Source organism: Candoia aspera, chromosome 7, assembly GCF_035149785.1.
Source record: "Candoia aspera isolate rCanAsp1 chromosome 7, rCanAsp1.hap2, whole genome shotgun sequence".
NCBI lineage: Eukaryota > Metazoa > Chordata > Lepidosauria > Squamata > Boidae > Candoia > Candoia aspera.
Genome location: NC_086159.1, coordinates 17,856,215 through 17,872,102, shown reverse-complemented (window position 1 = coordinate 17,872,102; position 15,888 = coordinate 17,856,215). Strand labels below are relative to the sequence as shown.

General features: G+C 44.2%; 1 long non-coding RNA gene across 1 annotated transcript in view; it reads left to right on the top strand.

Moving 5' to 3' along the window:
• LOC134501360 (uncharacterized) overlaps positions 1-15,888 on the top strand; it is a 425,249-nt gene that overhangs the window by 231,627 nt on the left and 177,734 nt on the right. The gene's annotated exons all lie outside the window — the stretch shown is intronic.

The following is a 15,888-nucleotide window of genomic DNA, read 5'->3' as shown; positions in this document are numbered from 1 at the left end:
CCTGTTACCCCCCCCTCTCTCATGACGCTTTTTTTGCAGCTTCAAACTCTCCTGAAGGACAGAACATCCCCTTTGTTTGTAGCGCATATTAGAAGCCACCAACAGCTACCCGGTTTCCTGTCCGAAGGCAACCACATGGCAGATGAGGCTTGCAAAATTATGGCCTCTTCCCCTCTTCCTCCGCCGCTTTCAGCAGGGGACAGCCATGCTTATTTCCATCAAAATAAAAAAGCCTTGGTGCGCCAATTTGGCATTACATATCAAGAAGCTACCGCCATTCTTCAACAATGTCCAACCTGCAGTTTGCAGGCAAAGTGCATCCCTGAGGGAGTTAATCCCAGGGGTGTCCATGCTTGTGACACATGGCAGATGGATGTCACTCATTATCCCTCTTTTGCACCTTGGAAGTATATCCATGTATCTGTGGATACTTATTCGGGATTCATCCTGGCAACTTTGCAAAGAGGAGAAGCCACGAAAAACGTAATCAATCATTGTATTCGCACTTTCGTCACATCGGGATGTCCCAAAACTTTGAAAACTGACAATGGCCCCGCTTACGTCAGCACTCCCTTTGCTGAGTTTTGCCGTAAGTGGTCCATTACTCACAGATTCGGTATACCATTCAACAGCCAAGGTCAGGCTATTGTGGAAAGGGCTAACCAGACCCTAAAGAATGCCCTTGATCGGCAAACGGGGAAAAAGGCCTTAGGCCCCCCAAGCCTCCCGATGTTACAAAATATCCTTAATCTCACCTTGTTTACCTTGAATTTCCTTAATCTTACCGGTACCCCCCCTGCTACGGCTGCATCTCGACACTTTTCCAAGCCAGTAGTTCCCTCTTCCCGTCCCCTTGTTTATTTTAGGCAACTGCCCAGCCCTGAGTGGAAAGGCCCTGCGCAACTCGTCACCTGGGGAAAAGGCTACGCTGCTGTGCAACTTCCTGATCGAGTGCTCTGGGTTCCTGCTCGCTGCATCCGGCCATATCATGGGCAGTCTCCTGACAAGCACCTTCTTGACCCTCCTTCTCTGTTATCTCTCTTCCATCTCTGCTCCCCTCACAACGAACCCTAAAACAACCTCTCTCATTCGAACCCATCGTTTACGCTACCCTGCCACCATTGGCCGCAGCTCAGCATCCAACGCCATGGAATGTCTTCAACGCTCTCCCATCAAAAGAAAAGGCACCTTCTGGCGCTGGTTCCGCAACAACACCCTTCTCCAAGATGGCGATTCCTACTCCATCACTTATCACTTTCGCCAAACTACCCTTGCTATCACCAACGTACAGTTGACCGATCTAGGACAATATCACTGTGAAATAACAAAATTAATTAAGGGGTTCGCCACCTCATCTCGCCTTACGCTCACCTTATTTTTACTCTCCCTTCCTGAGCCCGCCCGTTGGCAGGGACGACGCCTACTGGCATTTGACGCCCAGGGATCGCATCGCCCTTACAATATCACCTGGACAATCCGCGATGCCTTGGGACAGATCCTGAATACCTCCTTTTGTTATAGCCCAATTATATCTTGTTTCCCTAACCTGTATTTTGACTTTTCAGAAATGCTTTTAGGAGTGACAGCCTACAGGAGGCTGGCCGGCTTCCCAGAGCCCAGCCACTCCACCGTTAAAAGGTATCCCCTGTATGTGTGCCCAGGACATGACACCAGCCCTGATCACGTGCACGACTGCGGAGGCATAGCAGATTACTTTTGCAAATCTTGGTCCTGCGTTTCCACTGGCTACATCTACTGGACCCCTCCATATAAGACTGATTACATCACCCTCACTCGGTTGAGAAAGGACATTAGGTGCACCGCAACCAAAAAGAATGCGGCAGGACAGGGGGGTTGGAATAGATGTAATCCGGTTATTGTACAATTCACTGCTGCAGGAAAAGCTCAGGGGAATGCCTGGGACTCAGGTGTAAAATGGGGAGGTCGTATGTATGCCAGATGGCCCGGGTTTCATTATGGCAACATGTTCTACATTCAACGACAGGTCACTCTCCCTCAGTCCCCACCTGTTGGGCCCAATGCCGACGACATTCACTCCACCTTTCTTAAACCCCTCACCAAACAAAAAAACCCCCTTGTCTCTCTTCTTAACTCCTCCTTTTCCCTTGTTCACACCGCTTCTAACACATCTCGATGTTGGCTTTGTTTGTCTTCCTCTCCACCATTCTATGAAGCAGTCGGTTCTCCTGACCCTATCCGAAACTCTACCTCAGCCGCCTCCTGCCGCTGGCAAAACACCACGTTGACTATCACCTCTATAATAGGGCAGGGCTGCTGCCTTGGCCGTGTTCCTGCTAACTATATTCAATATTGCCTTAATTCTTCTCATGATCACTGTGCCCTCTATCTTCCAAAAAATCGCTTGAACATCAACGGTCACACCGGCCATGGTGGCTACGGTGTACTCTACACTACCTCTGGTAATATCTCTGCCCGATTGACAGGGCAATACTTTATCCCTGGGAACAACTCTGTTTGGGCATGTTCTTCTGGCCTCACCGCATGTGTATATGGTGATACCTTGTTACAAACTAACGCCTTTTGTATTCAGGTGCTCCTACTCCCCAAGATTTCTATCTATTCCCCCGACGAACTTCTCTCCATTTTAGAGCCCCCTCATTATCCCCTCAAGGCTAAGCGCGAAGTAGTGACTGCTGTAACTTTATCAGTCCTACTGGGCTTAGGTGCGGCTGGAGCCGCCACTGGTGTGTCAGCCCTTGTTGTCAATGATCAGAACCTGCGTCACCTTAGCGTTATCATTGACACTGACCTTCGCGCCATCGAACAATCTATTGTGGCGCTACAAGATTCCCTTACCTCTCTATCCGAAGTGGTTTTGCAAAATCGTAGGGGTCTCGACCTTCTGTTCCTCAAACAAGGGGGTCTGTGTGTTGCTCTAAAGGAAGACTGCTGTTTTTATGCCGACAACTCAGGAGTAGTATTGGACTCTATGAAAGAGCTCAATTCCCGTTTAAAAACAAGGGAATTGGAGCGCCAACAATCCATGTCATGGTATCAAAATATGTTTAGCATTTCTCCATGGCTAACCACACTGTTGTCCGCTCTGTTGGGGCCCCTCCTGTTATTGATTCTCGTATGCACCATAGGCCCCTGTGTGCTGGGTCGCGTTCTCCGCTTCTTAAAGCAGAAACTTCATACATTGGACTCAGAGGTATCCGAGACAAAGCTTGCTGTTCAACACCTGGTCACTGCTGTAGGTATGGAGAAAACACCACTCTTGGAATGGTCCTCCGATAGTGAATCGGAAATGGAAAAGGACCCCCGGTCACACTACCCCCCGAGAGAGGACGCTGGGATGGGTCTCCTTGGACTGAAGAGTCCCTGGCTCCCCGACTCAGACCCTCTGGGGGAGGAACAAAATTAAATAAAAAAGGTGGAATTGTGACGTATCTGACTCCATTACTGCACAGCTAGATTGCATGTCTCTCACGTAGCCTCAGGGCATGACTTGTATTTCCCTATTCTCTTTGTACTCACTCCCCCGCCCTGATAGAACTGCTGAATAAAAGGAGGTGGGGGCGTGGCACCAGGAGGCAGTACCAGCAACCTCCTGAGATGTAGCGTCGCTCACCACCACAAAAGAATCCTGTGCCTACCGTTGTTTTTTCGACCTCACCCTTGCGAGGGAATCGTTGGCTCATTCCCCCCCAGGGAATCCCATAGACCGAAGGGCGAAGGACTGGTCGCGTGACGCGACAAAACAATTAAACAATTACAATTGAAACAGTTACAGTACAAAATAAATATACACGGCTGCCAAGTAAGCAATGTAAGATGTTAATATAGCCAAGAAACAGGACCATTACTGCACTTGGGGCCCCAGGCCCGGGCACATAACCAGGTCTTCAAAGCCTTACGAAAGGCCAACAGGGTCAGGGACATCCTAATCTCTGAAGGGAGAATATTCCAGAGGGCAGGCGCTACGGCTGAAAAGTCACGCTTTCTAGTCCCCGCCAACCAACATTCTTTGGCTGATGGGATCCGTAGCATGCCCAACCTACCAGATTGAATATTCTGTGTTTTGTCATAGGACAATTGTAATTAGGGTAATTGTAAATAGTAATAAAGGAGCCAGTCTGGTGTAATAGTTAAGGCATCAGGCTAGAAACCAGGAGATCATGAGTTCTAGTGCCGCCTTAGTCACAAAGCCAGCTGGGTGACCTTAGGACAGTTACTTTCTCTCAGCCCTAGGAAGGAGGCAAGGGCAAACCACTTCTGAAGAACCTTGCCAAGAAAACTGCAGGGACTTGACCAGGAAGTCTCCCAGAACTGGACACAATTGAATAGATTAAAAAAAAAAAGTAATAACATATATGGCATTTTTGCTGAGTTTGCATGGATATTTTAGCTTATAGTTTACTGCAGATGTTTTAATGTTTATATTTACCATGGATGTTTCATTGTTTTAAATTGTTGATGTATCATGGATGTTTTAATTCCTGTAAGTCTTCATGAGGTGAAATTACATTGGCCTCATACAAATGTGATAGAGAGACAGAGATAGAGATAGAGACAGAGATATAGATAGATAGATGATAGATAGATGTCAGCAGATAGGAAACTCCATTTAACTATATAAAGGCTGATGTTAGTGTAAAGACAAACCCTGTGTTCTGTTCAGACTATGAGGTAGCCAGGCAGAGTACTAATAGAATTCTTTATTGAACAAACTATTTACACTAGTAAAAGTTCTGCAATAGATTAGAATATGTAGTTCAATTCAAGTCCAACCAGGTGGCAGAGGACATGCAGGCAACACTGCAGGGTCAGGCTGCGGCAAGGCAGGGCAAGAAGTGGCAAGGCAGAACTTGGCCACTTCTCTGATGGAAGCTGCAAAGCTGGAAGGAGCTAGAGTGCATGGCAAGGGTGAGGCTGGGCACTCAGGTTGGTATCCTGGCATGTGGGCTGGATCAAGAGGGCATGCAGAGGCTAGGTAAGGCTTGACTGAAGAATCTAGGCAGGGCTTGGTTCTGTCGAGGACACTGGACTTGACTGGAGCATCTAGACAAGGCTTGGTTCTGAAGGCAATGCTGGACTTGCCCGGAACGTCTAGGTAAGGCTCGGATCTAGAGGCAAGGCTGGACTGGACTGGAGCGTTTGGGCAAGGCTGGGATCTGGAGACAGGGCTGGACTGGACTGGAGCGTTCAGACAAGGCTGAGGATTGGAGACACCCCTGGATCACGTTGAAGCACAGCAACAAGGCTTGGAGCTAGACGCGAGGCTGTGCTCACCAGGGATGGTGGAGAGAGGCTCTACTGAAACAACCTGAGCAGAAGGCAGTTCCGCGAAGGCAGAATACACTGGCACTGGTTCCGTGCTGGCTACAGGCAAGGCTTCCAACACTGGTGAGTATTCTTCTGCAGGTGCTCTGAGCTGGAAGGAGCAGTTGTCTCCGGCAACTTGCTCTTGGCACACCTGCCTTTTTATTCACTCCTTTTCAAGCCGTTTTCCCTTACCAGCCAATCCCGCTTCTTTTTCTTTCGCGCGCTTCTCTGCTCTTCTCTCTTGAGCACTGATTGAAGGCTTCAAATCTCCCTCCGGAGCTTGCCCAATCATCTCCTGTGAATTCTCCTGCTCTGCTGAGTCATTTCCTTGTTTAGATTCTTCAAGACCTTGCTGATAGGTTTCGTTTTCCCCTTCAGACTCCAAATAAGTTTCATTTTTGGAGTCAGAAGCAGGCTCAAACCTCACACCCCATGTAGTACAATATAGAGGCAAATCTTTTGTAGTGTTTTTTAACTACATTTTGTAGTTGTTTAACTTTCATTTTGACCCTTCTGCTCATTAGAACTAGGGAAACAAAGGTGAAAAGGAGATAAGATGGGAGGAAGGATGAGATATAAATTACAAGATGTTCCACAAAGGACATCCTTGTAATGGGAACAAGGAATAACCTTGAGGAACAGGAGAAAGAGCCACAACCAAGAAAGCGGTCCGATAGAAGAAATTTGAGTCCAGGACAGAAAAGTAATTTGAGAAAGCATCTCAGTCTTGACCCTTCTTAGTTCTCACAAAGATAAAGAGAGGGAGGGGGGAAGCATATTCAGACTTTCAAGTTTCTCTTACTGTAATCTTATAAGAAAAGTCGTATTAGCATTCTTAACTTTGGTTTCCTAGTCTGGTCTACCTTGAAGGGCTGACAATACTGTCACGCAGGAAGTGGTTGAAATAAGAATGTCACAAAGTTCCTTATCTATCTATCTATCTATCTATCTATCTATCTATCTATCTATCTATCTAATTTACATGGCCACCCATTTCACAAGAAGTGACTCTGGGTGGCATACAACAATCTTCATTATAGTTCTTTTCATTCTTGATTGGTATGTTTATTCCAATAAAGTTCAATCATGACCTTGTAAGGAAAGATAACTGTTTGTTTCTGCCTTCTGACAAACTGCAGATCAATTAAAAAACCCTCCTCTAAAGCTTTTCCACAAAAATGAGTGTGATTGTCATGAGTACTGATGGTGAGCAGGAGGGGGCCACTATCCAGGGGCGAAAACACATGCGTAGTTTAGAGAGTTTGAGCTGTCATTCAGAGAAACACGGAACAGACCTGCCTTGACTTTTGGGGGTTTATCTGTCTGGATTTTCCCACGCTTCTTCAGTTTGGTAGGATTTTCTGTCTACTATAGCAATAATAAAGCACTAAAGACTTCTTCCTCGTCTCGGCGTGGTTCTTGCTTAGTCAGGACAGTGATTCTTCAACCATTTAGAGTTATGACTTGGATGGCATTGCTTAAGGTATTACATTTTCTTTTGGATTTTTTTCTTGTTTAACTAATTTGCAAACTGCCATTTTACTCTGATGTGAGAAGCTCTGTTGTTTTCTTCCACAGTGAATGTTTGCATTTTGATACTTAAAGTTATAAAAGTTTTTTTTAGTATTTTTTTAAATAAAGCTTGATTTTGTTTATCTCTTGTGAGGTTGGTTCATCTCCTCAATGGTGAGAAGAAGGGCTAGATTGTCTAGTCATCATATTTCTATGCTACATCACCAGTAATTGGTACTGTTGGTCCTAAAAGAGACCTTTTGGTTCATACACTTGGTGCGCTTTTCCAATAAACACACAGAACGGGAGAAATAACTATCTCGTTTATTGACATCAACATAAAGGAGGGCTCTCCATGCTCAAAGGGGAGAGCTCCAAACAATTCCACAACTTGGTTTTTATGAACAATTCCAACCACGCCCAATCATCCAAATGTGACAATTATTTTCTCTTGACAGCTTTGCATACATAAGCATAAATTTTAACATGTAGCCTTTGCTTTGTGTCAGGTTCCCTATTTCAAAGGTCACTTGATCACAAGTTCCTGTATTGTGCTAATGGCTACACATGCATCCTGTTACTTGTTACTCAAGACTCCCTTACTCAAGGATTTTTTTTATTTTTGTACTTCTTTGTTCCTTTCCTGTTCAAGGCCTATCATGTGTTTGGCAATCAGGACAATTGCACATACAACTTGTCAACTCCTCAGGTTCAGTATTTTTCCGCTCCTCATATTCCCCTTGGTTCTGACCCTCCAATTTTTCATATTCCTCCCCATCCTGACCCTCAGTACTGAAACTATTTTAATCTTTGCATTTTGACCTTTTAATCACCTACAAAGAGCATAGCCTGCAAATATGTATCCTTATGATGGTTCAATATGCAGATAATAAGGGACAAAAACATAACATCAAAGCAACTCATTTAGGAGAAAGAATCCACCCATGGATGTATATCTATTTCCATTTGGGGATCAGGGCTGCCAACTTAGCAGTATTCTGTTTCCTGTGTTTTTAGTATTAGCTTAGTCTGTAGAAATCAACAGTTAAAGGTTTTCAGAATAAACCAAAAGCTAGGCAGAGTTAGGATTGGTTAGTTGTGAGATGGAAGATTAACTGAGAACACCAATATTGGAAAGTTGAAAGGCAATGACAAACCACTGTGACTTGCATACTGTGTGGATGTGTCCATAAAGTCACTAGGAGCTGAGTTCAAATGAACTTTTTTTTTTTAGACTGGCTTTAGCATCTGGCTATGAAGATAAATCAAGCTGCTGTTAGAAGTACCAAGTAGGAGCTGGTCAACCTGAATGAGGGCTAGAAAAGATCTAGTTTTACAACCAGGATGAGGGTGAAAAAGTATGTGTTTGTTTATGAAACAGCATTTCTATACTAACCAATAACAATTCTTTCTGAGTTTACAAGGAGCAAAATAAGAAATACAGTTAAAAGGTTTAAAAGAATGAACAGAATCCAGCATGATAGTAACAGTGGTAGGGGGAATAACCTCATTAAAAGTATTTAACATGTGGTGGAGTCAAGAGTTCTTAATTCAGCAGAAAAAGATCTTCAGCTATTGCTGAAAAGGGCCCCAGGAAGCCACAAAGTCAACAGACGAGAGGAAATACAGAACAAAGATGAGTATTTTTGATATATAACCACTTCTGTTTACACCACAATTTTATCCCAAGGTTGTGCCTTCTTAAAATATAAAAAAACAACAGTTTTAAAGACACTTACTGTAGTTAGCTGATCTGCAAAACGCTAACAAGGCTCCCTCTTTGGGTACTGCACAATCCTCTGCATTTTTCACTCCAAAAGGGTTCTATCCAATTCAAAGGACTTGTTTCCAAGTTAGAGTAAATGTGGTCTAAAGTATTTTGGTGGACTAATCTAAAGCACTAGTGCTTCAGGAATGAACAGCAAAATACCAATTGCTCAGCTGGGGTGAAATCTATGGGGGACCCTGAAGAAAACAAGATTGCTTTGTATGGGGTTTATTTTCTGCTGCTTGACAGAACTTAGCTACTTTCCCTCACAAGGGATCTTCATGCCAGAAAAACAATCCATGCGCCTTGACCTGCATTAAGGGGCTGTGTTCATACCACAGCGACTCACAAACTAGTTAATTCTGTTTTAGCCTATTAAGCTGTTTTATGTGATTAGAATAGAGCCTTAAACTCCAGCACATGTAGAGTTAATAATATAGGATGAGGCAATTATTCTTCCTTTTTCCGCTTTCTCACCAGGACTGCAATATATCACAGCCCTCCTGGTAGATAGCTGTCAGTGAAAAAATGTCGGTAGTTTAGTTGCTGTTAGAAAATTCTGCATTTTGGACTGCTTGGAAGAGAGAGGCTGTGGAACGGGGTGAAGAAGGTCTAAAGGCTGGCTGAATAAATGGCTAAATGATGACATATACCTGTTTTTAACCACTAAAGTGCAAGGTTTTTGTTTTGTTTTGGCCATTCAGTTGTGTTCAGTCCTCTGGGACTGCCTGGATTAGTTCCTGCAGTTTTCTTGGCAAGATTTTTGGAAGTGGTTTGCCATTGCCTCCTTCTTAGGGCTGAGAGTGACTGGCCCAAGGTCACTCAGCCAGCTTTCATGCCTAAGGTGGGACTAGGACTCATGGTCTCCCAATTTCTAGCATGGTGCCTTAACCACTAGACCAAACTGGCTCTCAAAGTGCAAGAATATCAATGTACAAAATCAAAGATGTCTGGATACGTTTATTAATTGAAAAGCAAACAGAATTACATTTCAGAACATAAATTATATCCATTTGTCCTCTTTACAGTCACCGGCACTCCCCAAAACAAAGTTGGCTTGCAATTTTCTGGTTGCTACTGCAAACTTTCGGACACATGATGTGAAGACCCAGCTTTCTAGAAAAGGCTCTGATGCTGGGAAAGGTGGAAGGAAAGAGAAGAAGAGGACGGCCAGCAGCAAGGTGGATGGACTGAGTTACAGTGGCAATGAGGGTGCCATTGGAAGACCTGAAGGACCAGGTTAGGGACAGATCGTCATGGAGAAAATCTATCTAAGTGGTCGCTAGGAGTCAAAAACGACTTGATGGTGCATCATCAATCAATCACTGCAAACTTTGCGGAGTGACTAAGAATTCTCGTCCCTTAAAAAAATCTGTTACTGTCTGCAGAGTTGTTCCACTGCTGGATAAAGTGTAACACAAAATTTCTTGTTAGCCTGACTTAGAATTGGCAGTCAAGAAAATAATAAGAAATTTGTTCCAATTTCTCCCAAAGTGGAGATTAACCAAGAGAAGGCAGAACAATCTCCCATCTAGGATTGCTGTGTAGTAAAATCTCTCCTCGGTGAAAGGAAGATTACATTTTGCAGAAGATTACATTTTGCAGATACTGTAATTTGATTGAAATTATATCACGGATGTTTGCAGCTGTGGTCAAAAAAAGTTAAGATGGCAGCTGTGATGGTACAATCAAAGCTCTGCCTGGTTTTTATGTGAGTTGCCACACTTAAAAACCAAGCGGAGCTTCAACTGTTCTGTTAAGTGAGGCTGGGATGCCTAACAATGTCCAAGCAAATTATCTGTTTACAGCCTTCCTTTCTGCAATGAATTATGAACATGTGCTGAAACCCAATATTCAAGGAAATACTAAATACCTAATTTAGGTTGGAGGGATATATTTATTTTATTTGGAATGTGGTGTCTTACCTTGTTTTTCCTATGTTTTTGTCTTCCTAATAAACTCTTTTGTCATCTAGAGATCTGACTTTGTTAGCTTAAAATATAATTGATCATTAAAACCTTTCCCATGGGGAAGAATGCATTATTGCACAGCTATGCTTTGTGATTTAAGACTGGGGTGAAGTTTGTTAAGTTCCGCATTGCTGGTTTTGGGCAGGAAGATCCAAAACACTTTTCCTTTTATTTCCCTGGGGTTGGGCTGAAGGGAGAGCTTATTCTTTGTGGGTCTTGTACACAGTGTGTGTGTGTGTGTTACTTTTAGTACTCTTGCATTTTGCTTGGTGAAGACCGAATGTTCAAATGTGTATATTTTGCACACACATATATCTTACATTCATCATGTTAAGGTGCTCTGGATGTTCCTCACTCTGTTGGGGTACAAAAATCCCCTGGATTGTGGTCTCTTGGGGGTTTTGTCACAAGTGTTTTCATTTGCTACTTCTGCATTGTTTGCCAAGAGCAATGTGTTCAATCCTGAACAAAATATCTTAAAAAGGAAAGGTCATCTAAGGAATTTGATTTCTAATCTACAAGGCATTTTTTCTTAAATTTTACCTTCTCAGGGCCTTATGCTAAGGTAGAAACAATGGTTTTACCTAGAGTGAGATTCATCTCTTCTGTGTCATTTCTCACACACATTGTCTGTCCCTGTGTATATTCTGGCTGTAATTACTTGTGCCAAAGGGAAAGAAGTCTATTCTTGTTTATGTCTGTAGAGGATAAATGGCTATAAAGTGACAAGAAGTAAGGATCAAACCCTTGCTAGGCAGACTTTTTCTTCTTTCCTTCCTTCCTCCCTTCTATCCTGCCTTTATTATTTTTATAAATAACTCAAGGTGGCAAACATACCTAATACTCCTTCCACCTCCTATTTTCCCCACAACAACCCTGTGAAGTGAGTTGGGCTGAGAGAGGGGGACTGGCCGAAGGTCACCCAGCTGGTTTTCATGCCAGAGGCGGGACTAGAACTCTCAACCACGCCTGATTGGCTCTTGGGCTGAGAGAAAGTGACTGGCCCAAGGTCACCCAGCCAGCTTTCAGGCCAAAGGCGGGAGTAGAACTCTCAACCACGCCTGATTGGCTCTTGGGCTGAGAGAAAGTGACTGGCCCAAGGTCACCCAGCCAGCTTCCATGCCTAAGGTGGGACTAGAATTCAGAGTCTCCTGGTTTCTAGCCTGAAGCTTAACCACTAGACCAAACTGGCTCCGTTATCAGCAAGCAAGACTAGTATGTACAATTACAATAAATGAGCTGAAGAGCTGATGCAGCTGGACAGCTTGTGAAATGCAGGATGTGGTTGAACTGCAAAGCTTTGCTTCTGAAGTATGGAACTAGAACAACCAGAAAGGAACTTAAAATGTCAGCTATGTTAACATAAGGGGATTTTGATCTACTACTAGGCACCATCTGTCAGGAAAAGAAAAACCACCAGGTTTAGTAAACACGTATGTCTTAGATACCTGGAAACCACAAAGCTACCCACTATAGGTCACCACAGCAATACTGATATTTTGTTAAGCATGCCCAGAGTAGACTGTAAGTAGGGAATTTCCTGGTTGCTTAGAAATTAGCAAGCAGAGGATGGCCAAATATGGAATACTTCATGTAACAGCCATTGCAACCTGGATCTCTTTGTGTTTAAGCTGACTATAAAAGCCTGCCTGTGTGCATGCTTGGGGTCTCACCCAAGGAATGTTGTTCTTGTGTGCTTGACGAAGGCTCTGCAGACTCTTCATATAAAAAAAAAGAAAGAAGGGATATGAAAGAAAGAAAGAAAGAAAGGCAGGCAGGCAGGCAGGCAGGCAGGCAGGCAGGCAGGCAGGCAGGCAGGCAGGCAGGCAGGCAGGCAGGCATTTTGGAGACTTTTAAACCATGTCCTGACTAAGTAGGGGAATGGTCCAGCACCTCATCACACAGGTGACTGAGAAGGGACAAAGGTGCTCCTAGTTTTAATTGTAAATCAGTGAATACCCTTTAAAGGTTACTTGTATTACTTGCATCTGTGTGCATTCTTTGGCATATATGAGGCCGGCAAACCTACATGAGTACTCACTCCTGCATCTGGTACCTGTCCGAAGTGGACAGCAGCAGGAGGAGAAACTACTGTTAACAGAAATCATCACCCACAACAAACATGACTGCAAACGTTACCATACAGAGCGAACCCAGGCCATATGCCTATGCAAATATGTTTGCTTTCAAGCCGAGTTCTGCTTTGTAAAGAATTTCAATTTATTGTTTAAAAAACCTACTTTTCTGTGCATTGAAGCAAACTTGGAAATGTATATTACGCCTAAGATCGTAGATGATTTACACAGGATGACTGTCTCTAGACTTGAACACATCATTACTATGTTAATTGGAAGCAATCCCCGTTATTTCCGCTGGTCTTTTTTCAAAGACGTAATAATAATAAATGCATAATACATAAGCACATACGTGAGCTACCACTCTTACTAACTTAATACATGCATAATACCATTGGAATATTTTCCTTATTTGCTTACAATAAATTTAAAATAACATAAGGATTGATGAAAGATCGTATAGGCAGCAGTAATGCCATTTTATAGAGGGAAAATTGGCTCTGCCATTATGAATAAATGAGCACATCACGTAGCAAAACATATGCATAGGAAGCCATATACTTAGGAAAGATAAAAATGTCCATTTTTGTAGACCTTGTAGTTAACCATAGTTTGCACTGTAAAGGAAACATCTGTTTTAACAGGATATGAAAGGAAGGAAGGATTGCGCACCTTCCAGCACAAGATGTTCATGCTGAAAAGTACTGTAATACGTCAGTGCATCCGCTAAATCTGTAAACCAGAAATCTGTAAGAAGAGAGACAGAAGAGCAGTCCTGCACAGCCAACAGCCAAAGTTACTTGACAACCTTGGATTGAATAAATGTATTTCCTTTAACCTCCACTGATCGTCCGGCATGTTTCATTGGATTTCTTTGCTTGTTTGCTTAATTTGTATGGCCACCCATCTCACCAAGTGACTCTGGGAGGTGAACAAAATTTTAAAAATAAAAACAATTAAAATACATAGCAGCCAAGAATAACACACCCATCATAATGACTAAATTAACCATGAAACGGGTCCCTGCACATACTAGGGGCCCCAGGCCTGCATTATGGCAGAAAGGGCACATTTCTAGGCCCCGCCAACCAGCATTCCTTAGCTGATGGGACCCAAGGCATGCCCATCCTGCCTGACTGGATCGGACAGGTAGAAACAACTGGGGAATGACGGTCCCTCAACGAACCCGATCCCAAGCCATGAAGGGCTTTAAAGCAACAACGAGCACCTTGAATTTCAACCAGAAGCACACTGGCAACCAGTGCTGCTCACGGAGGGGAGTTACATGCGCCGAATAACTGGTGCATTTACTACCTGTGCTGCCGCATTCTGCACCAGTTGAAGCTTCTGAATGTTCTTCAAGGGCAGTCGCATGTAGAGCACATTGCAGTGGTCCAGACAGGAGGACACAAGGGCGTGAGCGACAGTGAGCAGGGCCTCCCGGTCCAGGAACAGGTGCAAATGGCGCACAACCCAAAGGTGTGCAAAGGCCCTCCTAGTCATGGCTGCCACCTGCTTTTCGAGCAGGAGCCGTGAGTCCAGGAGGACTCCCAGATTGTGAACTGGGTCTGCCTGAGGCAGTGCCACTTCATCCAAGGGCACCAGAAAGTCGAAACATCCAAAGCCACTCAGTCTTGTTTTGGTTGAGCTGAAGCCTGTTGCGCCCCATCCTGGCCTCCACAGCTTCCAGACACTGGGAGAGGACGTCCACAGCATCACTCACACAGCCTGGGGTAGAGATATAAAGCTGGGTATCATCAGCATACTTGGGACACGGTGGCGCTGCGGGTTAAACTGCTGAGCTTGCCGATCGGAAGGTCGGTGGTTCAAATCTGCGTGACGGGGTGAGCTCCCGTTGCTAGTCCCAGCTCCTGCCAACCTAGCAGTTCGAAAACATGCAAATGTGAGTAGATTAATAGGTACCGCTTCGGCGGGCAGGTAACGACGTTCCGTTTAGTCATGCCGGCCATGTGACCACGGAAGTGTCTACGGACAAACGCCGGCTCTTCGGCTTTGAAACGGAGATGAGCACTGCCCCCTAGAGTCGGACACGACTGGACTTAACGTCAAGGAAAACCTTTACCTTTACCTATCATCAGCATTGGTGATACCTCACCCCAAACTGTCGGATGAACTCACCCCGAGGCCTCCGGTAGATGTTAAGTAAGAGGGAGGAGAACTAAGCTCTGCGGCACCCCGCAAAGCAGGAGCCGTGGGCTAGACCTCTCCTCTCCCATTAACACCAACTGGAACCAGACTGGAGGAAGGAGGAAAACCAACACAGCACCATGCCACCCACCCCAAATTCCGCGAGCCAGTCCAGAAGAATAAATTTGACAAAGTCTTGAGAAGCAGCAGAAGCAAACTTTATTAATACATTTTTGCAAGGATGGGTGACTAGCAAAAGTAAGCACAGCACACCCATTAACACAAATCACACAGTTTTATTCCCTACCACGACCGCTAGAAGCCCTCCTCCTGTTCCCCATTGGATAGGTACTTAGGAGTATACAGCCTATCCAATACGCCTAGACATACCACATGATGATCCACCCGTTTATATCTCCCACTCCCCACTTTTTACCTCCCCCAGTCCCTTATTTATTTCCTTATAAGGCGGTTAACTTCAGGGTCATTATTGACCGCAAAGCTTGCTAGAACTGGTTCTGAGCTTATTTTCAGCCTTGGGTAAGCATCCTACTTCCTTTACAGTGTTAATGTGGGATAACAGTCTCCTGTTCACCCAACCACATCCCACATCCTCTTCACTTCATGTCTTAGGTTTGCACTCTACTGAAAAAGCAAGCTTTCTCCTATTGCAAAATCAACATTTTATCATTTCTCACACCATGAACACATAAACAAACATACACATGAGCTGCAACTCTCACTAAATTAATAAATGCATTAACACATAAACAAACACACACGCATTTCCTGCAACTCTTACTAACCTAATAAATGCATTAACAGATAAAGAAACACACACACCAGCTGCAACTCACTAAATTAATAAATGCATTAACTCTTAAATAAACAGACACATGACCTGCTATTCTTACTAACAATAAATGCATTGACACATAAAGAAACACACATATGAGCTGCAACTCTTACTAACTTAGTAAGTGCATAATACATAAATAAATACATCCATGAGCTGCAAATTAATCTCACTCAGCCGGTCTGGAGGAACGATCGAAACCGAAACCGGCGCGCGCCACCCGCGTGATTCTCCGAGTTGGCGTCTCTCCTG